Genomic DNA, 23049 nt, shown 5'->3' with positions numbered 1-23049 from the left:
CTCCTAGAACACCTAGTTGGAATCTAGACGTGGTCCTGAAATTCCTTTCATCGGATGGATAAATTCGAGCCTTTACATCTGGCGTCCTTCCGCGACGTCACTAGGAAATGCTTGTTCCTGGTGGCTCTCGCTACAGCCAAGAGGACGAGCGAATTACACGCTCTGGATTCCACGGTGGGGTTTCAAAGGAGATGCTGCCATCTGGTCTTTCCAGAAACAATGTTTCTGGCAAAGAACGAAAACCCGTCAAAACCGTGGCCCAGAAGTTTTGAGGTAAAAGGCCTATCTAACCTTGTAGGCAGAGAGATAGAGAGATCTCTCTGTCCAGTGAGAGCTCTTAAATATTATTTAGAGAGGAAGAGACAGATGGGAGCTTGTCAACAAGGTCTTTGGTGTGCGGTGAAGAACCCCAAAAGACTCATGTCCAAGAACGCCTTGGCTTTCTTTGTGAGAAGCGTTATTACGGACGCTCACAAGAACTGCTCGGAGGAATCCTTCGGTCTTCTAAAGGTCAAGACTCATGAAGTGAGGGCAGAGTAGCAACGTCTTTGGCGTTCCAAAGAATATGTCTCTAAAGAATATCATTGAGACTACATATTGGAGGTGCAATTCAGTGTTTTTGCATCTCATTATCTGAAGGATGTGAGAGTGACCTATGAGAAGTGCTTCTCGCTAGGTCCTTTTGTATCAGCAGATACAGTACTGGGTCTTGGAGCAAAGACTGATCCTTAATTTTGTGTTTTTATCGTACATAAACCCTCTTGTCAGATATGTGCTTGGTTTTCTATTAGCAAGCTCACTACTGTCGCACGGGAGCAGAGTGGTATTGCTGGTAGGGGATCAAGGGTATGTATGACTAGTAGGGGAGTACAAAATTTTTTTTTTTTTGTATATTTTGTAATGAAAGTGTAATTATGTTTCGAGTTTTTTGGTTGTTTGTAAGGAGTTCGGGGATAACTCCTTACAATCTTAGAACTAACATGGATGTTAGGATCAGGTGATCGGGATCGGTTTTGTGCTCCTTGAACAAGGTGTATTGTCATGTTAGTGGAATAGCACCCAATGACAAAGGCCTTTAGGCTCTGCCGAGTAAGTGGATAAGACCCCATTGGCAGACCCACAAGAACTCTTAGCCATAGATCAATATCTCGCTGAGGCTCTTGAGGCTAAGCAGACTCCAAGGCAGTAGCCGCGAAGTCTTCAGCCTAATAAGGTAGGAACCAAGGTTTATTAATACCTACAACATATGTTGTTTACCTGTCTATTTCAGTAGTTAGCTGTCTCTTACCCCACCACCAATGGGTGTGCTAATTCAGCTAAGTATATATTCTGGCAGGGAAGTTGAATGTATAAAAATGATATTGTCATGTTACAATAAAGTTTTATACATACTTACCTGACCGATATATACGATTAATGGCCCACCCAGCCTCCCCGCAGGAGACAGGTGGAAGAGAAGAATTCTGATTAGAAAAACGGGGATGGTTCCTAGTCCTGCCACCCAGGGCAGGGCTGGTAGATCACCTGACCTACCGTAGCATGTGCCGCGAAATTTGAAATTCTGTCGGAGACGACGGAGTCTATAGCTAAGTATATATCTGTCAGGTAAGTATGTATAAAACTTTATTGTAACATGACAATATCATTTTTGCACAGGGCTCTTGAAGAAGAGATCCCTGTTTTGCAATTTCACAGCTAAATCCGTCTCTCCGTCACAAAAGGCAGATTTGCTCTTTGCTCCTTTTTCGGATCATCTCTTCCCCCAGGCTATGGTTAAAGACATTGCTACCAGTCTACAGGAGAAGGCCACGCAAGATCTCCTCGCACAATCTTCAAGGAGAACTGCGGTACCTTCGTTGTCGGGAGTTTTGATTCTCTCTCTCAAGAAATCGAAGCCCTTTCGAGGTAGTTCTTCCTCGAGACCAGCCCCTCGAGGAAGAGGCACTTCCAGAGGCAGAGCCACTGCGCTTGCCAAGAACAAGAAGTGAGACAGAAGTCCTTCAGTCACCGGTTGGAGCCAGGCTTCAGCTGTTTGCGCAAGCCTGGGAAGAGAGAGGTGCGGACAAATGGTCCTTAGACATCATAAAGAAGGGTTACCGGATCCCGTTCCTGAAACCACCCCCGCTGTCTACGACACCCAGGGATATGTCACCTTCTCTTATCGGGGAGAAAAGCAACAAGTGCTATACGATCTGCTAGATCAGATGATCGTGAAACATGCCGTAGAACAGGTCTCCGACCTGAACTCCCCCGGATTTTACAACCGACTGTTCCTGGTGCCAAAGCAGTTGGGGGAATGGCGACCGGTACTCGATGTCAGCAGCCTGAACCTCTTTGTCATCAAGCAGAGGTTCAAGATGGAGACACCTCAGTCAGTGATGGGAGCCTTAAGACGGGGGGATTGGATGGTTTCACTAGATCTCCAGGACGCGTATTTTCACGTCCCCATCCACCCCCAGTCGAGGAAATACCTGTGGTTTGTCCTGAAAGGAAAAGTGTTTCAATTCAGGGCTCTATGCTTCGGACTCAGCACTGCTCCAATGGTATTCACCCTACTGATGAAGAACATTGCGAGGTGGCTTCATCTTTCCAAAAGTCAGGATCTCTCTTACCTGGACACTGGCTCATACGAGCCTCCTCGAAAGACCGGTGTCCTGGAGGACTTCACACGACCGACCTCTTTAACGAAGTCCCTGGGGCTTCTTGTAAACCTCGAAAAGTCACATCTGACCCCTTCTCAGTCCTTAGTCTATCTGGGGATTCAGATGGACTCAGTGGCTTTTCGGGCTTTTCCGTCCCAGGGGCGACAACTAGATTGCCTAAGCAAAGTGTCAGCCTTTCTGGGGAAAGAATCATGCTTGGTGAGGGAATGGATGAGTCTGCTGGGGACCATTTCCTCACTGGAGAAGTTTGTTTCCCTAGGGAGGTTGCACCTCAGACCTCTTCAATTCTTCCTTTTGGCGAACAATGGAAGCACCAAAACGATTTGGAATCAATTCTGGTGTTATCGGAAGAGGTGAAGGAACACCTAAGATGGTGGACCGACCCTTTGAAGCTCGCAGAGGGTCTTTCCCTCAAGCTTCAGAGCCCCGACCTAGTGTTGTTCTCCGACGCGTCTTCCGCGGGGTGGGGAGCAACACTGGGGGGGGGAGGAAGTGTCAGGCACCTGGAGAGGGGAACAGGTGTCCTGGCACATCCCAAAACCTCAAGGAGCTGGCAGCAGTTCATCTGGCGCTCCAGTTCTTTCAGGACGAAGTCTCCGGCAATGTGGTGCAGATCAACTCGGACAACACCACAGCCCTGGCATACCTCAAGAAACAGGGAGGAACACACTCTCGATCCCTGTTCTTCCATGCAAAAGAAATCCTGTTATGGGCGAAGGCACACGACGTCTCTATCCTGACGAGATTCGTATCTGGTAGAAAACGTCCGTGCAGATCTTCTCAGTCGGCAAGGTCAGCTGCTGCCGACGGAGTGGACCCTTCATCAGGAAGTATGCCAGAGGTTGTGGAAGTTATGGGGATGTCCGCTCGTAGACATCTTCGCAACTTCCAGGACAACGAGACTTCCGCTGTACTGCTCACCAGTTCGAGACCCAGGAGCAGTAGCAGTAGCAGTAGACGCTCTTCTTTGGGACTGGACGGGACTAGACGTATACGCCTTTCCCCCGTTCAAGATCCTAGGGGAGGTAATAAGGAAATTCGCGGCATCAGAGGGAGCGAGGATGACTCTCATCGCCCCCTTCTGGCCAGCGACCGACTAGTTCACAGAGGTCATGTCTTTCCTAGTAGACTTTCCGAGGACTCTGCCTCCAAGGATAGATCTACTCAAACAGCCCCACTTTGAGAGGTATCACAAAAACCTCCCCGCTCTGAGTCTGACTGCGTTCAGACTATCCAGAAGTTGGCCAGAGCGAGGGTTTTTCAAGACCTGTGGCTAAAGCAATCGCAACGGCAAGGAGACCTTCCTCTATTGCCGTATACCAATCCAAGATGGGCTGTTTTTCAGAAGGTGGTGCAGGAAGAAAGGCATTTCCTCCACCTCTACCTCTGTGAGCCAGATCGCAGACTTCCTTCTCTACTTGAGGAATGAAGTTCGCTTAGTGGTGCCTACGATAAAAGGCTACAGAAGTGTGCTTTCTGTAGTCTTTAGGCATAGAGGGCTGGACTTGGCCAATAACAGAGACCTTCATGATCTCCTGAAATCTTTTGAGACTTAAAAGGTATCTCAACCAAGAGTTCCTTCTTGGAACTTAGACATTGTTCTTAAGTTTTTGATGTCCAGCAAATTTGAACCGCTCAACTTAGCTTCGCTTAGAAACCTTACAAGGAAGACACTTTTTCTAACTGCTCTGGCGACGGCGAAGAGAGTTAGTGAGATCCAGGCTATAAGCAAGCATGTTGGGTTTAAGAACTCCGATGCAGTTTGTTCTTTAAGCCCTATGTTCTTAGCAAAGAACGAAAATCCTTCCAACCCTTGGCCCAAGACATTTGAAATCAAGGGTTTGACAGATATCGTGGGTAGTGAGCCAGAGAGAGTCCTGTGCCCTGTCAGGGCTCTCAAATTCTATTTAGACAAAACGAAGGACTGTAGAGGACCTTCGGGCAACTTGTGGTGCTCTGTCAAGAAGCCTGATCTTCCCATGTCGAAGAACGCGCTTTCTTTCTTCTTGAGAGACACCATTAAGGAAGCTCATTCCACATGCAGTGATAGTGACATGAAGCTTTTAAAAGTGAATGCCCACGAGGTGAGGGCTATTTCGACCTCGATAGACCTTCAACAGAAATATGGCACTCAGGACATTTTTTGAGTGCCACATATTGGCGGAGCAACTCGGGTTTGGTTCGCTTCACACTACCTGCGGGAGGTGAAAGCGACATACGAACATTTTGGTTCGTCGCTTGGACCATACGTTGCTGCAGACACTGTTTTGGGGGCAGGAGGTAGCAACTCATCCTTTCCTTAGTGGTTAGGTGAGCTTTTAATTGTGTGTTTTTTGTTGTCGTCGACGCCCGAGGCAGATCTCCCATTCTTTAGTCTAGTTTAGTGGGATACCTTTGGTAGACAAGGCCAGGTGGTTTTTTACTCGTGCCCTCATTGTATGGTCAATGGTCTAGTCACCATCGTGGTCACGCCCCGTTGACAGATCATCTGAGTGCAACCAGCTTATAGGTCTCTACCTCGCTGGCAACTCTAGTAGCACAAGCAAGACTTACGTGGCAGTAACCACGAAGCCAGCTATGCTAACAGGTAAGGAACCAAGATATCAATTATCTGCATATATATGTTTCCTAAGATTCTATTGTCTCTTCCCACCACCAAAGGTGGGATCCAAGCTATATATATATATGACAGGGTAAGTTTCATGAACAAAAGTGATATTGTAATGATACAATAAAGTTTGTTCATACTTTACCTGGCAGATATTATATAATTAAGTACCCACCCACCTCCCCTCAGGAGACAGTGGAAATAAAAATTATGAATAGAAAATGGGAATGGTTCCTGATACCCGCCTCCCAGCGGCAGGAATGGGTACTAACCACCTGACTCCCACTACGTGTGTCGTAAGTTTTTTAATTTGTCGGACTTCGGGAAATACAGCTATATATATATCTGCCAGGTAAGTATGAACAAACTTTATTGTATCATTACAATATCATGTTTTATTATTTATTTAAAAAATTATCCAAGTGCACTGTTACGGACTCTGAAGATCTCAGAGACAATGTTATGGTGTTGAAATATTCTGGAAAGGGTCGACACAATGTTACGGCCTCTGAGAGAGGTCCGCTTCAGGTTCGATATGAAATAATAAAAAAAAATATTTTAACACCAACAGTTGAAACTGGGGATACGAATATAGAAAGAAACACTAACACAACAAAGGTTTATTTACAAGCTTACTAACAAAGGTAAATGCAGAATGGTATCTCCTATTTACATAAAAAGATAGAATCTTACACTGCATGAACTGGGGGAAACAGTGAGGCAATTCAAATACTTTCTAGTCAATTTGGCAATTCAACGCGCTGGCTTCATAAATGTAGTAGAGCGGCAATTGCAGTCGTCCTCTTGACTCCATATTGCAGAAACTAGTCTACTTGAAAGGCAGGAACTCCCCAAAACCTGTAGCAGGACCTTTTCTTCTCTGAAGTCTGCTCGACGTCGAGAAAACAAGGCCGTCCACTCCTGAAGACGACTATACCAATATCCAACCAACTCTCGAACAACTCTTCTTTTGATTGATACTTTGTCGGTTCCTTCGTCTCTAGTCTCTCTCTGACGATCACTGCTGCTGATCTCTGACTGATAATCTGATCTGTGACTCTTACTGAGGATATCTCTCTGTGACTAACTGGTGACCTCTCTCTTTTACAATCTCTCTCTCTCTTCTACGATCACTGCTCTCCAAAGTTTGTTAGTCACATTTATACGGCACTGGCGGCGGAGCCTACGGCGAACGTCATAGACACCCGAGTTTACTAGGACTCCCTAGATAAATCTAGACGAGGTATTGCATCAGAAATCGTGGCGTTTCTCATTTCACATTGGCGCGTTTTTGCACTCCACAACACGCCTGACGATTCCAGAACAGCCGCGAGAAAAAGGCGCCTCCAACACGGGTGCGAAAACCTCCTTATTGCCGAACTTCTCGAAAATGCGCTCTCCTTTCCTTTATCTTTCTTTGCCAGGAAGCAATTACCATCACGCCCCCAAAAAGAGAGAGAAAAAAATTAAATCAATTGATTTTATTTTTTTTTCTAAAGAGAAGCAAGAATTAAACGGCAGGGAAACAATTCTGCATAAAGCTTTAATCCAGTCAAACACAAATGTTCCTCCACTCACATACTCACTCGTGCGATAACAGAAAACGGTTATTAGGCTACTCATGCCGAGAAATCTCAAGAGAGGCTACTAACTATAACATTATCCTTCTCTCTTACTATTTCCGTTTTATGAACTCTGATTAAAACTTATAAAATACTAAAACACCCTCTTGTCTCAGACTAATCTCAACTCAGTAACACTGTTACACGGGCGGAGGCCATGGCACAGGGCGTTGTTTATAATTCTGAAGCAAATTTACATTCATTGCCTTTGCTCTACTCTTACCCACATTAATTATATAATGTATACTTCCCCTTTCCTCTAACACTGGATAAAGACCTTCGTACTTACAAGGTAAAAATGGACTTTCTCTCGAGACTAGTACTAAAACTTTATCTCCTACACAGAGATGTCTCTCTTTCGCTCTAAGATCATGCTTTCGTTTAGTTTCCTCTTGACTCTTCTTCTTGGTCTCCTTCGCTAGTTGCCAAGCATCCCTTAAACCGTTTTTATAATGCTCTAGATTAGTGATGTAGTCCTCACTACCTTCTTTATTCATTAAGTTGCATTTTAACATTTCCAAAGGACCTTTAGCGGTGTGACCGAAAACAAGCTCAAATGGACTAAACCCGGTAGTGTCGCTCGGTGCTAACCTTAAAGCTAACACAACGAATGGTAACTTTTCTTCCCAGTCGTGTTCGAAGTTCTTACACAATTTCCATAAGCAACTCTTTAACGTTTGATGAAATCTCTCCACAATGCCTTGTGATTCGGGATAATAAGGTGTGGAAGTTATGAGTTTGATGCCTAACTCTTTCATCCTATCCTTGAAATATTTGGATACAAAATTACTACCATTATCACTGTTTAGTACGAGGCAGACCAAACTTAGAAAAATAATTCAACAATCGTTTAACTACGGTCCTTGCGTTGCCGCTTCTTACGGGTACCGACTCGGGATAGCGAGTTAGTCTATCAATGATTGTCAACAGATATATATTCCCTCCCTTACTTCTAGGCAAAGGTCCAACCATATTGATAACTACATTCTCAAAAGGCTCGCCTACCGAAGGAATATTACACAACGGAGCTCTGGGGATTACTTGATTCGGTTTCCCGGCAATTTGGCATTCATTACAGCTTAGGACATACCTCTTAACATCATTTTTCATTTTAGGCCAAAAGTACGCCCTACTAATACACTTGAAAGTTTTATTTACTCCCAAATGTCCTTGCTCATCGTGTGCTAACTTCAAAACTAGCTCACGCAGCTTCCTAGGAACCACTAATTGTTCGGTGATTCCTTCTTTAATACCTGACTTCGGTCGAACATAACGACACAAAACTTCGTCCTTTAAACAAAAAGTTTCCTTACACACATCATCGAGATCATCATCCAGCTCACATTCAAAAATTCAGGTTAGTGTCTCATCCTTTCTCTGCATCTTGACTAGCTCATTCTTATCCAAAACGTTAGAGCCTAATTCATCACCGTAACTACGACTAGATACCTGTACACTTTCTACGTTACTTCCGACAGCTACACCTTCCGTTTGGCTATCACTGTCCACGATAGAGTTAGGTCTCTCAGCCACACTCATGCCAAGATCAACCTCGCTACCTCTATCACACTCGTTCGAATCCACGAACTCACACTCGTTCGAATCCACGAACAAATTATGACTGTAGTCTACGTCTGTATCTAAACCCGACCTAGTTACTACCATTTCAGGCACTGGAATATTCCTCACAACAGGATTCACATTTTTGGATAAAGCTAAGTCGTTACCAACAATAATGTCAACGCCTTCAATGGGCAAACTGTCCACAACGGCAAGTTTCACTTCTCCTGACACTACCTGACTTTCTAAATTCAACTTCAACAAAGGACAAAGAACACAAGTGTTAGGAAATCCACCTAACATGACTTTCTCTTCCACATTGATTTTTGCCCTGTTCGGCACACACTCCTTCCTTCCTTCCTAATCAGTGATACAGCGGCCCCTGTGTCTCGAAGCAAGACCACTTCTCTGGAATCTTCTACTCCAAGAGAGGAAACTACGCCTTCTGACAGAAATTCACCCAAAATTTTCCTAGTTTCTCTCATCACATCATCCCTACTTGATGAAAGGTTAACTAGAGACACTGGTTTCTTACCGTCCTTCTTCTCTGCTGCACAATTTCTCGCTAAATGCCCTTTCCCATTACATCGGAAACAAGTTAATTCTGAGCCACTAGATGCCACTTTACTCTTACAAACCTTAGACGTATGACCAGGTTTTCCGCATGTATAACAGGAATAGTCACTTCTACTCACATTGCTATTACTAGGACTGAAACCTTTACTGCTTTGTATTTTACTAGACAAAGGATCATTTCGTTTCTTGCTAACACTCAAATTATGAGTTAGACTATATTCGTCAGCTAGCCTAGTTGCTCCTGCAAAAGATACTTCTCGCTTATCCTCTATATAAAGTTTAATCTCAGGGGATACGTTATCTTTGAAGTTTTCTAACAACAATAAGTTCTTCAAACCGTCAAAATCCTCAACCTTAGCAGAAGTTAACCAATCAAAAAACAGCCTATCTAACTTCTTACCGTATTCCGCCACGTCCCTGAGTTAAGACGAGTGACTTCCAGAGGCAGTAATCAACTGTTCAGCTCTCTTAACAGGTAAGGAACCAACAAGCATCTGCATGGAAGCTAGCTCTAAATATATATTTTGTATTATTAAAAAAAAAAAAAGCTATGAACATATCCATGGATCCCACCTCCTACAATGTGGGATTCAGCTATGTAACTACTTGGTAAGTTGCATACATAAAAATTGACTATTTTATGATAAAATAAGATTTTATGTATACTTACCAAGTAGTTATATGATCAAAGCCCGCCCTCCTCCCCTCACATGGATAATAGGGCATAAACAACTGATTTTCGGATGGTGTTGGTTCCTTACTCCCCCGATAGTGGGCGGGGGGTCACCTGACCAAAACAAACTAGCGCTTCCGTGAATTTCAAAAATTTTAGCTGCCGACGGTTTTAGAAACTATAGCTATGTAACTACCTGGTAAGTATACATAAAATCTTATTTTATCATAAAAAAGTCATTTTGTTCATGAAACTTACCTGTCAGATATATATATATAGCTGTATTTTCTGACGTCCGACAGAATTTCAAAACTCGCGGCACACATAGTGGGCGGCCAGGTGGTAGTACCCATTCCCGCCGCTGGGAGGCGGATATCAGGAACCATTCCCATTTTCTATTCATATTTTTTTCTGTCGCCGGTGCTGGAAACAACTGTTTGCAGTACTTCCGTCTAGGATTTTTGGATTATCTCGCTTTAAATTATCTGGATTGACTTTTGGTATCGACTTCTGGATTGTTGGATTGGCACGCGTAATAGTGGATTGGTTTTTGATTTTGGATTGGCTTTTCTGTGTACATGATGTCGGGATCAAGTACAGGGAGTTTCAGAGTGTGTGTGAGGAGTGAATGTAAGGTGAGGCTTCTTAAACCTTCAGTTGATCCTCACTCAGTTTGTAAGGAATGCAGGGGGCATGTTTGCTTGGTTGATGATCGGTGCAATGAATGCAAAGATTTGTCAGATGATAAATGGAAGATGTATGAGACCTATCGGCGTAAATTGGAGCGCGATAGAGTCAGGAGGTCTTCCTCCAAGAGCAGTTCTACAAAAGGTAAGGAATGTAATATTTCTCCTCCTCTAACACCGGTAGATTTTGTTCAACCTAATCTTGTTTTGTTGCCTTCGGGCCCTATTTGCTGTGTGGCTGGAGAAGGTAACGCCCTTTCTCTGATTCTCGAGTCTATCGCGCTCTTGAATCGAAACAAGTGTTGGCCTTAGAAACTGGCCCTGTGAAAGTTTGTGATAGTGCCCCTATCGGACTCCCAGGACTCAGGGAGTGGGTATGTCGAAAGCCGCAAGAGGGTTACGGGGGCTCCCCACCTATCTGGCGTTCCTTCGGCAGGCCTTGTTGCTAAGTCCCAGGCTGCCAAGGAGCGCGCACGAGCGCGCGTCCTGAAGGATTGCTTTTCGTCCTCCGAAGCGTCCTCCCCGCGCAAGGGGTGGAGCGCTCGGAGAGACTCGCGTCCGTTGAAAAGGACTTTTCGTTTTGAGGACGCTTCACGTCCTATGTCCACCGCTTTCTTCAGAGGACGCGTATGACGCTTTTTCCTCCTCAGAAGAGAGGATAGAGTCTCACCGACGAGGACGTTGGGTTGCGCGCACAGGCGTGTTCCCCTGAGATGCAGGTAGCTGTACCTGCGAGAAGGAAGGAGGTGTCCCCTCACCCCTCGCCTTCTCGCAGGGTCAGTCCTGCCCCTTCTTCTTCTTCGTCACCTACGAAGAATATCCTTTTGTCCCTTCAGGACCAGATTTAGTCTCTCATGGCTCAAAGGACTCGCCCAGCAGCAGTCGAGCCTAAGCGGAGAAAGGACGTCAGGCTGCCCGTCAAGAGGACGAAGCAGTCTCATTCTCTCTCGTCTCGTTCGTCTCTCTCTCCGCCTCCGGATCGTCACCGTTCTCGTTCTCCGAGTAGATCTTTCGCTCAGCACGCTTTGGAGGACGCTCGGCAAGACGCTCGCCGTTCAAAGCAGGACGCTTTGCGCTCTCGGCAGGACGCTTTTGAGGACGCTCGGCAGGATGCTCGCCATTCGAAGCAGGACGCTTGGCAGGACGCTCGCCGTTCGAAGCAGGATGCTTTTCGGACGAGGCAGGACGCTTTTGAGGACGCTTTTGAGGACGCTCAGCAGGACGCTTTTGGCGCCTCTCGTCAGGAGCTCGCGCTTCCTCTCGTAGGGACGTGTCTAGTAAGGACAGTTCCCGTTGTTTCAAAGGACGCTCTACGTTCCAAGATGTCCGTCCTTCAAAGGATCGTTTGTAAGGGCGAGTCCGTACCTGAAGCGTGACTTCCAATCAGCGGAAGTCTTTGTTCAGGCCTAAGCCTGCTGGACGTACGGCACTCTCCCGGATGGACGTTCTCCAGTTCCTCTTAGAGAAGAAGGGGAACTTAGTAGTCCAGCGAGTTCAGTCGAAGAAGAACCTCCTGTAGCTTCGGCAGTCTCAGACTATAAGGTTATTGTGCGGCTGTTACGTTCGTCCTTCGGGGATAAGTTTCAGCCGGCAGCCCCTAGGTCTCCTCCCTCTCAACTTTTGTCTTCTAAGTCAGTCAAGACTCCTGAGTTTGTCGAAATGAAGACGTCGCTTTCAAGAAGCTCCAAGATTTTATGTCTCGAAGGAAGGACCAGGGCAAGACCACTTTCGCCCTTCCTCCCTCTAGACTCTCCGGGAAAGGAGGCATTTGGTATGAAACCAAGGAGGACGTGGGGGTAAAGGTTCCTTCGTCCGCTCTTGGGGACTTCTCCAGTTTAGTGGACGCTCAGAGGAGGTCCCTCTTATCTTCTGCAAAGGTGTCCTGGACTCCTGTGGAGACGGACCACCACTTGAAGGGACTGCTGCGCACTTTGGGGTGTCTTAATTAGAACTGGTGCTTGGGAGTTTTGGACCTTCAGTCTAGAAGCCCTGATTCTCTCAGTCTGGGGAGCTGTCCAGCGTTGTTGTCCGTATGGACAAGGCCGTCAGGGATGGTTCGGAAGAGCTGGTTTCTCATTTTGGAACAGCTTTCCTGAAGAAAAGAGCTCTTCTATGTAATTTTACCGCTAAGTCGGTTTCTCCCGCTCAGAAAGCGGAATTGCTCTTTGCGCCTCTTTCGGACCATCTCTTCCCCCAGGCTATGGTAAAGGATCTTGCGGCGAGTTTGCAGGAGAAGGCGACCCAGGACCTCTTGGCACAGTCTTCAAGACGCCCAGCAGTTCCTTCTACATCTTCATTTGTTAAACCCCCGAAGAAAGTCAAACCCTTTCGCGGGGCACCCCCCTCGAGAGCAGCTCCTCGAGGGAGAGGTTTTTCGAGAGGAAGAGCTTCATTTAAGCCAAAATCCACCAAATGAAGATCTTGTCCTTCAGACGCCAGTCGGGGCAAGGGCTGAAGTTCTTTGCGGAAGCATGGAGGCAGAGAGGGGCGGACCCCTTGGACTCTCAAGATCGTAGAGCAGGGGTCAAGATCCCTTTTTACATCCTCCTCCTTTAACATCAACTCCCAGAGACCTCTCTCCGACTTAACAGGGAGAGAAAAAAAGAAAGTATCCTTTTCGATCTTTTAGACCAGATGGTCGAAAAAAGAGCGGTGGAGCAAGTCTTGGACCTGGGGTCACCGGGCTTCTACAACAGGATTTTCCTGGTGCCGAAGCAGTCGTCGGGTTGGCGCCCAGTCCTGGATGTGAGCAGGCTCAATCTTTTTGTGGAGAAAAACAAGTTCAAAATGGGGACGCCTCAGTCGGTGCTAGGAGCCTTGAGACCTGGCGACTGGATGGTGTCTCTGGACCTGCAGGACGCGTACTTTCACGTCCCCGTCCACCCTCTTTCAAGGAAGTACCTGAGATTCGTCTTAGGCAACAAGGTTTGGCAATTCAGAGCCCTTTGTTTCGGTCTCAGCTCGGCCCCGATGGTTTTTACAGTTATAATGAGGAATGTAGCGAAGTGGCTCCATTCTTCAGGGATCAGGATATCCCTCTACCTCGACGATTGGCTGATCAGAGCGTCGTGAGAAGGAAAATGTGGAGGAGGACCTTCAGTCGACGTTAGCCCTAGCAAGTCCCTGGGTCTTTTGGTGGTCAACTCCGAAAAGTCGCATCTGACCCCGACACAGTCCATTGTGTATCTGGGGATTCAGATGGATTCAGTGGCTTTTCGGGCGTTTCCATCCCAGGAACGTCAGCAGCTGGGTTTAGAGAAAGTCGCAGCCTTCCTAGGGAGAGAAGCTTGTTCGGCGAGGGAATGGATGAGTCTGCTGGGCACCATTTCCTCGCTGGAAAAAGTTTTGTCTCGTTGGGAAGACTGCACCTCAGGCCTCTTCAATTTTTCCTTGCGGAAGAATGGAAGGCGAAGGAGGACCTGAATGCGATCCTAAGGATCTCAAACACAGTGAAAGACCACTTAGATGGTGGCTCGACCCTCAGAAGTTGCGAGAGGGCTTCTCCCTAAATCTTCTGAGCCCCGACCTAGTGTTGTTCTCAGACGCTTCCATTTCCTTTCCGGTTGGGGAAGCAACACTAGGGGGGGAGGAAGTGTCAGGTCCTGGAGAGGGGAACAGGGTAGTCTGGCACATCAATGTAAAGGAACTGGCAGCGATCTTCCTGTCGCTGCAGTTCTTCGAAGTAGACAAAGTGTCAGGCAAGGTCATTCAAGTCAACTCGGACAGTACCACAGCCCTTGCCATATCTAAAGAATCAGGGAGGAACTCACTCCAGATCCCTTTTTCTCCTTGCGAGGAAGTTCTGCTATGGGCAGACGTAAGGCAGATCAAGATCCTGACGAGATTCGTGGCAGGGGTACAGAATGTCAGGGCGGACCTTCTCAGTCGTCGAAATCAAATTCTGCCAACAGAGTGGACCTTGCACCAGGAAGTCTGTCAGCAATTATGGAGACTGTGGGACGTCCTCTAGTCGACCTGTTTGCTACGTCGAGGGACGAAGAGGCTTCCTCTGTATTGCTCCCCGGTTCTGGATCCAGGGGCCAACAATTGGTAGTGGACGCGTTGCTCTGGAGGGCTGGACAGACCTAGATCTTTACGCCTTTCCCCCATTCAAAGATCAATGGGGGTAAGTCATGAGGAAGTTCGCAGCTTTCAGAAGGGACAAGGTTGACTCTGATTGCCCCGATGTGGCCAGCAAGAGAGTGGTTCACAGAGGTCATGACTTTCCTTGTGGACTTCCCAAGAACGTTGCCCTGGAGGAGAGATCTACTCAGACAGCCTCACTTCAAAAGGTATCACCAAAACCACCTCTCCGCTCCTGGCTCTGACTGGTCGTTCAGACTATCGAAAAGTTGGCCAGAGCGAGAGGCTTTTCGAAGGCAGCTGCGAGAGCAATCGCTAATGCTCGAAGAGCCTCTTCAAGAGCTGTCTACCAATCTAAGTGGGCCTCCTTCAGGGCATGATGCAAAAAGGAAGGAATTTCCTCTTCCACGACCTCTGTGAACCAGATAGCAGATTTCTTGCTCTATTTAAGAAATGTGCAGAAATTGGCAGTTCCTACAATTAAAGGTTATAGGAGTATGTTGTCTGCCGTTTTTCGCCACAGAGGACTGGACCTCTCCGACAATAAGGATCTACACGATCTCTTAAGGTCGTTCGAAACCTCCAAGATTCCACAGGCAAGACCACCCTCATGGAATCTCGATGTGGTTCTGAAGCATCTAATGTTAAGTCCCTTTGAGCCTCTCCACGAAGCTTCTCTACGGGACTTGACGAGGAAAGCGCTTTTCCTAGCTTCTCTGGCGACGGCGAAGAGAGTTAGTGAAATCCAAGCGTTCAGTAGCCTAGTGGGCTTCAATGGGGACAACGCTGTCTGCTCGTTGAGCCCGTCTTTCTTGGCAAAAAATGAGAACCCGTCTAATCCTTGGCCGAGGAGCTTTGAAATCAAAGGTATGTCGGGTCTCGTGGGTCAAGAACCAGAGAGAGCCCTGTGCCCTGTCAGGGCTCTCAAGTTCTATGTTAATAGAACTAAAGAGATAAGAGGTCCCTCAGGTAACTCTGGTGCTCGGTAGGCAAGAGACCAGATTTGCTGTTGTCGAAGAATGCTGTGGCTTTCTTCTTGAGGGACGTCATTAAAGAGGCTCATTCCATCTTGCCACAGAACGACTGATTTGAGCCTCTTTAAAGTGAAAGCTCACGAAGTCAGAGCCGTAGCTACTTCTCTTGCCTTCCAAAGGAATATGTCTATCAAAGATATCCTTGATAGCACCTATTGGAGGAGCAATTCCGTATTCGCCTCACATTACCTCCGGGATGTGAGAACGATTTACGAGAACTGTAGTTCTTTGGGGCCTTACATTTCGGCAGACACAGTTTTGGGGGCTGAAGGTAGCTCTCTCCCTATCCCTTAGCTTAGTTTAGGTTAGTTTTATTATTGTGTTTTTGGTTGATGGTGAGATCTTCTGTGGAAATCTCCCATTCTTTAGTTTAACTGTCAGGGGTTTTTTGGTTAGTTGGTCAGGTGGTGGTCGGTTGCTGTGTTACTCCCATATGTTTGGCTAGATGGTCTTGTCACATTGAGGTCACGTCCCCGTTGACAGAGCATCCAGAGTGCACCAGCACTACAGGTCTACACCTGGTCTGGCAACTCTGATAAAAGCAGAAGAAGCAGGCTTAAGTGACAGTAATCACAGAGTCTACTTTGCTAACAGGTAAGGAACCAAGAAGTAAATCATTTACTTAATTTAAGTTTCCTAAAAAATCCTATTCTGTCTCTGCCCACCATCCGAAGGTGGGATTCAGCTATATATATATCTGACAGGTAAGTTTCATGAACAAAATGTTATTGTTATAATACAATTAAGTTTGTTCATACTTACCTGGCAGATATATATAATTAGAGTGCCCACCCTCCTCCCCTCAGGAGACAAGGGTCATGAATAAAATATGAATAGAAAATGGGAATGGTTCCTGATATCCGCCTCCCAGCTGGCGGGAATGGGTACTACCACCTGGCCGGCTCCACTACGTGTGCCGCGAGTTTTGAAATTCTGTCGGACGTCAGAAAATACAGCTATATATATATCTGCCAGGTAAGTATGAACAAACTTAATTGTATTATAACAATAACATTTTTCAAATTAATAATCATGAACATGTAAAATATTTATGCAATTCATGACCTTATACTGCCGTTTAACTATTTATTTAAATGATTATGTAGTGCACGCTGCTTCTACCAAAAATCGTAGTTTCCTTAAAAAAGTAGTGGTTGGAAGTCTGTGTTTACGATTGTTGTGATGAAAGTGCCTCAGCGTCTATGGGTACGAGTGGTGTGCGGATTTAGCACAGGAAATGGGAAGTTTGTTGACACAAGCGACTCTGTACACATCGAGATGGCGTCAGTCTTCGAAATATTTATAGTTGTAAGTAAAAATTTCGAAAGCGTCATCGAGGTAGTGTGCACTGCGTATGGCCACACTTTTCATTACCCTCTGTTTAATCTTAAAATATGGCCTTAATTTCTAACTTTGGAGTAAATACTTACTTCGAAAGGAGAATAGAGGTCTTGAGCTGCACCTCTCACCACCAACAACTCATGACTGATGACCATCTCTGGTGTCTCCGGTGTCCGGACGTGTTAAAGTACTTTTTCGGAGGGTGGCCACAAACGCGGTGGAAAGTGGCTCGGCTAGTCCAGTCAGTTATTTACCCTATATACGCTAACATTGTTCAAATGAGTGCTGGGAAAGATGGTTGCTGCCATATTGGATTTCAAAACTGCCTTGAAAACATATTTTCATACAATCAACTTACCTGTCAGATATATACATAGCTAAGACTCCGTCATCCCAGCTATGTATATATCTGCCAGGTAAGTATGTATGAAACTTTATTGTATCATAACAATATCCTTTTACGAAGACCTCAGGTGCTTATTTTAGTTTGTATGGCGCTTCATATTTCACATTATGTTGATGAAACTTCAATCTTTTGAATGGTATGCTTAAAGATGTAATTGTATTCTTGTTTCACCAATTAAATATCGAGTGAATAAGGCTGAGCCACGCGATGACGATGGATTGACTGTTGTGTTTCCCCCTAGTACCTAGTGTGCCGTCTAGTTATCAGCCCAGTAGGAGCTGCCTCAGAATTTTGCAAAAATGGGAGAATTATCGATGTTGATGAGGTTCATTTGCCTGTCTGATTATTGGTATTGGTCAATAATTTGAGTGTACAATGACAATGCAATTCATTATTAGCATAAGTACGTAGCCATTGGCAGAATTATAATGAAGGTAGCATAGTGATAGGCTGGGTTATGATTCCTGATCTTGGTAGAACTATGGGGTTTCTCCTCGCTGGGTATTATGTTGGACATTTACTTTTTCTACAGTATTTTGGTTGCTTATCAAGAATTTACTCTTAGGGTAAATGATCGAATGGCCTCCTGGCGACCACCTTCCCAAAAAATAACTTAATACTATCCGTAACCCAGGATAGAAATACTATCCGTAACCCAGGATAGACATCAGTCATGAGCCAGCGCCCCTTGGAAGCAACACCTTGAGAATCTCATTCCTCTTGAAATACCTAAAGTTATTTTTTGGGAAGGTGGTCACCAGGAGGCCATTTGATATTTTGCCTTATGTTTTGGCCATCGACTGTCATAAGCTAACCTCGGAACTGATATGTTTTGGTATGCTGGCCATCCTGGAACACCACAGCGCATGCCCAGTTTTATAGGGGAGCTTTAGTAGTTATAAAGTGGAGTTCCTTTCACTTGGGGGTTAGGTTAGAGTGTGTTAGGTTACTGTAGTTCTTTTCATAATAGGTTTCCTTAGCTGATCCCTTCTTAAACATATGGCTCCCTAATGACTTGTGCATGTGGGGAACCATTTCGTAACAATATGGCAGTCCGTTTTTGATGTTTTACCCCACGCAAAACCCTGCTTTCCCAAAGGGTGCCCAACTATGTTGGGTAGATATGAAGTTAATGATAATTGACAACAACAAAAAACACCAAATCCTTCATCAGCAGCACCTATAAGTATAGGAAAAATCAGTTTCCAATGTAATAGTCCATGTAGAGCCCTTGCTTAGAAATAACGTTATTACCACTGCAGATTGCCAAGTGACAACAAAATCCTTGACCAAACCTCTGTGGCCTACTGCAGCCCCATGCCTGTTGGAGTAGGTCTGGGCTACTGTAGTAGCCTAGGCATTTTAGGGGGAATATGACCTGACCATACTTAACTGGACCCATCTTGACCTCAGATTCTGTGCCCTAACTTGGTGGTTATGCTAGTGCTCCTGTCTCATAACCTGGAAACAAAGTTAGGCTCACTTATTGCTCATGAGTTGTTAAGCTCACTTAGGTTCATTGGGCATGTGTCTTTTAGTTAGTGTTTACAAAATTTCTTTCTTTAGTATTCTTTATCACTGTATTTTCCTAAATCTTATTTATATATTTTTTATGGTTCTTTGGGGAGGTTGGGGTATTATTGCATAGGTTATTTTTGGTAGTTAATTGATTTTGTCATCATCACTTCAATTCCTTATACCCTTCAAGTTTCTGTACACTTGCAGTTCATGTCATGTACTGCTTATTGCTTGCAGTAGTAATATTATACAGAAAAAATAGATTATGAAGATTCTGTAGGTAATGTATAGCACTGTACTATAAAGGTCTGTTGCTTGCAGATTGAAGGACGCAAAGCGAGCTCTTGCTCTTCTGGGTTAGATGGTATTGATATAACTCTACCTGTCACCCCAAAACGGAAAAAGGAATATGAAGAAGAGGAGAAAAAGAAGCGTAGAAAGCAGGGCAGTGAAGACGACCTGGATCGTACTCCTAATGGTGGAGATGTCATCCCTTCACATGATCTTCCAAAGTCGGCCAAAAAGAAGCTTTTGATGGGTGCTGAAGGTTCATCAGGCCTCAAGGAAAATGTTATGGAAGGGGTGAGTTTAAAGGAGAGTGTATTTCTGCACTTTGAGGAAGCTCTATAATCCTTTAACAAGTTCAGTATTTTACACATGCTCTGCTAATTGCCTGGCTTATGAATAGAAATCCTTGTAATTCCTGTAGAATTTGTAGTATTTTTTATTTTTGCCTTGACCACCCATATGCGTTAGGGCTATCATTGTTTCTCTCTCTCTCTCTCTCTCTCTCTCTCTCTCTCTCTCTCTCCCTGCTCAGTCTCTCTCTCTCTTCTCTCTCTATCTCTCTCTCTCTCATCTTCTCTCTCTCTCTCTCTCTCTCTCTCTCTCTCTCTCTGTTTTTATAAACATCATGAGGATTTCTAAGTTCTAAGCCATTTTTATCTCCTGAACAATGGGTGGCCAAGACAGTTTTTTCATTTTAGATATTGCTGCTGTTTGTATAAACTTGCCATTTTGTTGAGAATAATTATTTAGGGACTCCTCTAGTACATACATACGGGTTATGTCCCTAAACCCATTATGCAAGTAGGAAATTTATGCATGTCAATAAACCCTTTAGAACCCGGGATTCAATTTCAACCCTTGGTGCTAAAAAACGCAACAGGAAATATGGTAGCAAATGCTATGTGAATGTGTGGAATATAAGTGAAAGCATATACTAATGCTCATAAAGTGTTTTAGCATAGCCTGTCTCAATAGTAGGTAATAGGTAATACGTAATTAGCTTGGCTAGACAAAATCTATTGGTACTAATGTATATAATTGTATATAAAAAGATTTATTTGGGCAGAATCTATAATGTAAAACAGTTGTTTGTATAGTTCAAAAACATTTTTTTAATTTTTACCAATACCAAATTTGTATAACCCCATTTTTTTTTAATTACAAAAATAACAGTTCTTGTAAGTACTAATAATGAAATATGTAGTGCAGAGTTCTAAAGGTCAGAAAATGTTTATAAGTAAGGTTTTACAATGAAAACAAGTATGGGATAAAATCTTAAAATAACTTATATACTGTATTTGACGTTGATAAGTTTACCATGCTACAAAACAACTTCTCTTACTACAAAATTATCTTAGTTCTCTAACTTTCTCCACCTTTTTACCTTTTTACCCAAAAACCCAATTGTCAGAGATGTAATATTAAACATCCAGTTGTTCCTACACGGGATACAAACCTTTCTGTCCTTTTACAATAGGAAGGTTACTAGCGGTAGCTGGATGGTTGTAAGCTTTTGAACAAGGGAGTTCGGTAGTTAACTGCTTGTCTGACAGTGTGCGCGCCGCGTGACTGGGAGGCAAAGAACCACTTGCTTTCGGCCTGCTGGTGTGTAGACGTGCTCTTCATCGCTCTCTGCCCGCTTCATCGTCGTGTGCTTTCAGGATATTTGTGTTTTCTCTTACTATTTGTGTGTGTGTAAAAGTGAACTGTAAGTACTCTTTTTCATTTTTTTCATATACACTTTATTATTAATCAAGTGAATTATGGACCAAGGATCTAATGAATCTCCGTGCCCTCCCATCACCCGGCGACTGTGCCCCGGGGTGGAGGGGCATAAATGTGGGGAATTCAGAAGTTTTCCCGAAATCGATCCCCATGTCCTTTGTGCTCAGTGTCGAGGGCAGAGTGCTCTCGCACCGAGCCTTGTGTTGTATGTTGATTGGTCGGAGGTGCCGCTACTCCCTTGGTAATAGACACGTCGTCTTCTTTCTTGCCCCCCGCTCAGCTCCCGCGTATAGCAACTTCCCCTTCGGGGGGTATCCAGGTCCTTCTCTTCGCCCGATCCGTCGAACGTAGAGGAGGGCACTCGGTACACCGATCTACAGCTGTATTCGGGGTCTTCCGTTCGTTCGGGGTGGGTCTCTCTCTCTCTCTCTCTCTCTCTCTCTCTCTCTCTCTCTCTCTCTCCTCTCTCTCTCTCTCTCTCTCTCCCGCATGAGTGGGAACCCCTCCTACATACCCGACTCTTGCTTCCACAGGTGCTTCTGCCGTGAGGGATGACCTTGGTCAGGTGTGGGCGTCTTTGGGACTGCCGGGCGTGCCAAGTGTCCAGGGGCTGCTTCACCATCTGGCGGGGTCTGGTGCAGTCACCCATGGAACGGTGACCACGACAACTACCACCTTATCTACTCCAGGGTACGCCGCCCCTCCTCACCTGGTTTATATGCCGCACGTGGTTTCTGTCTCTCCTACAGCCGCTGTGCAGGGGCCGATCGCCGTACCGAAGAGGGGCGTGCCGCTGCTGCCCGGGTTTGCCGTGCTGCCTTGACCGGACTTCCACTGCCCCAAAAGCTCGCCCCTGGACCTTCCGCCGGTACCCAAGATGTCGCTGGCTGTTGCCCCGCCTCCTGTGTTACCTGTACTGCCTGCCGTCCCTGTGTTCGATGCTGTGCTGGCTGTTCCTGCCGTTCCCGCTGTGTCCATACCTGCTGGCGTCATCCCTGCTCACGGTGTTGCTGCCCCAGACGTTGGTCTGTCCAGACAGGTGTGTCTGGGCCCTGTTGCTTCGGCAACAGTAGCCCCGGCTCCGCCCTGGATGGCTGACCTCACGTCTGTCATGAGGAAGCTGACGAAGAGGAGGAGGAAGAGTTCGAAGGTGTCATCGTCGTCTTTGTCGTCTGTAGCCGCCTCTTCCCCTTCGACTTCCAAAAGCTACCCAGCCGCGGAAGAAGAAGGCTGCCTCCTCCCCTTCTAAGAAGGCTCATTCGAGAACTTCTCAGGGCCCATCCCACTCCGGTGGGACGGGGGGTCCTTCCGCTGGTCCTCCTGCTCCTTCGGCACGGAGCGAAAGGCTGGTGAGAGCCGCTCAGGCGACTCTCACCAGGCCAGCTCTCGCTCTCGTAGCGACCAGCCGGTCACCCGGGTTGACGTGACGGTCCCAGACCGGCCACGGGCTGAGGCTGGGAAGAGGTCCCCCCGATCGCTGGCACCAGTGGTTCGACACACCGTGAGGACACGCACCGGTCCCACCGCGACAGTGGTCTCTGCAGGTCACCTGACCGCTGCTCCCACAGGGACCGGACGGGTAGGGCGACCAGCAGCAGTTCCTCTGATGCACAAGATCGGGGCCGCTGTTCTCGGTCCAGCCGTTCTCCCCAGGGGAACGGCACGACCAGGCCTGCAGCTCAATCCCCACCACGTGTTGGGGATCGCCTGCAGCCCTCCAAGCACACTGGTCCTGCCAGTGAGCGAGGAGGGAGCGTCAGGTCTTCCTCTCCCGTGCCTTCAACTTCCTCGGGTTACGCCGGGAAGGGCGAGACACCGAGGAATGATCGTGAGGGGCGCGCCCCACACGATCCCGTCACGACGCTGTACGTGCCAGGCACGGTCTTAGGATCGACCAGGTCGTACGCGCAAGTGACAGGAGGAGACCGAGAGGGGTCTGTCGCCGTTCCCCCTCCTGAAGGGGGAGGATCTATTGAGTTGCTCTTGTTCGAGGGACTTGACGGTCCTACTCCACAAGATGCAGTCACTCCGGAGATTCAGAGGAACTTTGCTGAGGTTATTGCGCTGATTCGTCGCACAACGATCTCGGGGAAGGATCGCCGCTCCCACCATCCGAGCCCATGTCCCGGCTCGAGTCGTTTTGGGGTCCTAAGAAGGAACCCAGACCGACGGTGGGTCTGCTGCGATCGGAGCTTGCCGACTCTGTGTTAGACCAGGTTGAGTCTCTCGTCTCCGGACAGGACGGCTCGCTGAAGTCTGGCAGGTC

General features: G+C 46.4%; 1 protein-coding gene across 1 annotated transcript in view; it reads left to right on the top strand.

Annotated features, from left to right (window-relative positions):
* Positions 1-19352, top strand: part of LOC135215822 (facilitated trehalose transporter Tret1-like) — a 51309-nt gene extending 31957 nt beyond the window's left edge. The window contains exon 3 of the mRNA XM_064250773.1: positions 19092-19352. The gene's annotated coding sequence lies outside the window, so the exon portion shown is untranslated. The remainder of the gene's footprint in view (positions 1-19091) is intronic.
* Positions 19353-23049: the final 3697 nt, after the last annotated feature.

The sequence above is a fragment of the Macrobrachium nipponense genome, chromosome 5, assembly GCF_015104395.2.
Source record: "Macrobrachium nipponense isolate FS-2020 chromosome 5, ASM1510439v2, whole genome shotgun sequence".
NCBI lineage: Eukaryota > Metazoa > Arthropoda > Malacostraca > Decapoda > Palaemonidae > Macrobrachium > Macrobrachium nipponense.
This window is presented reverse-complemented; position numbering and strand designations above follow the sequence as displayed.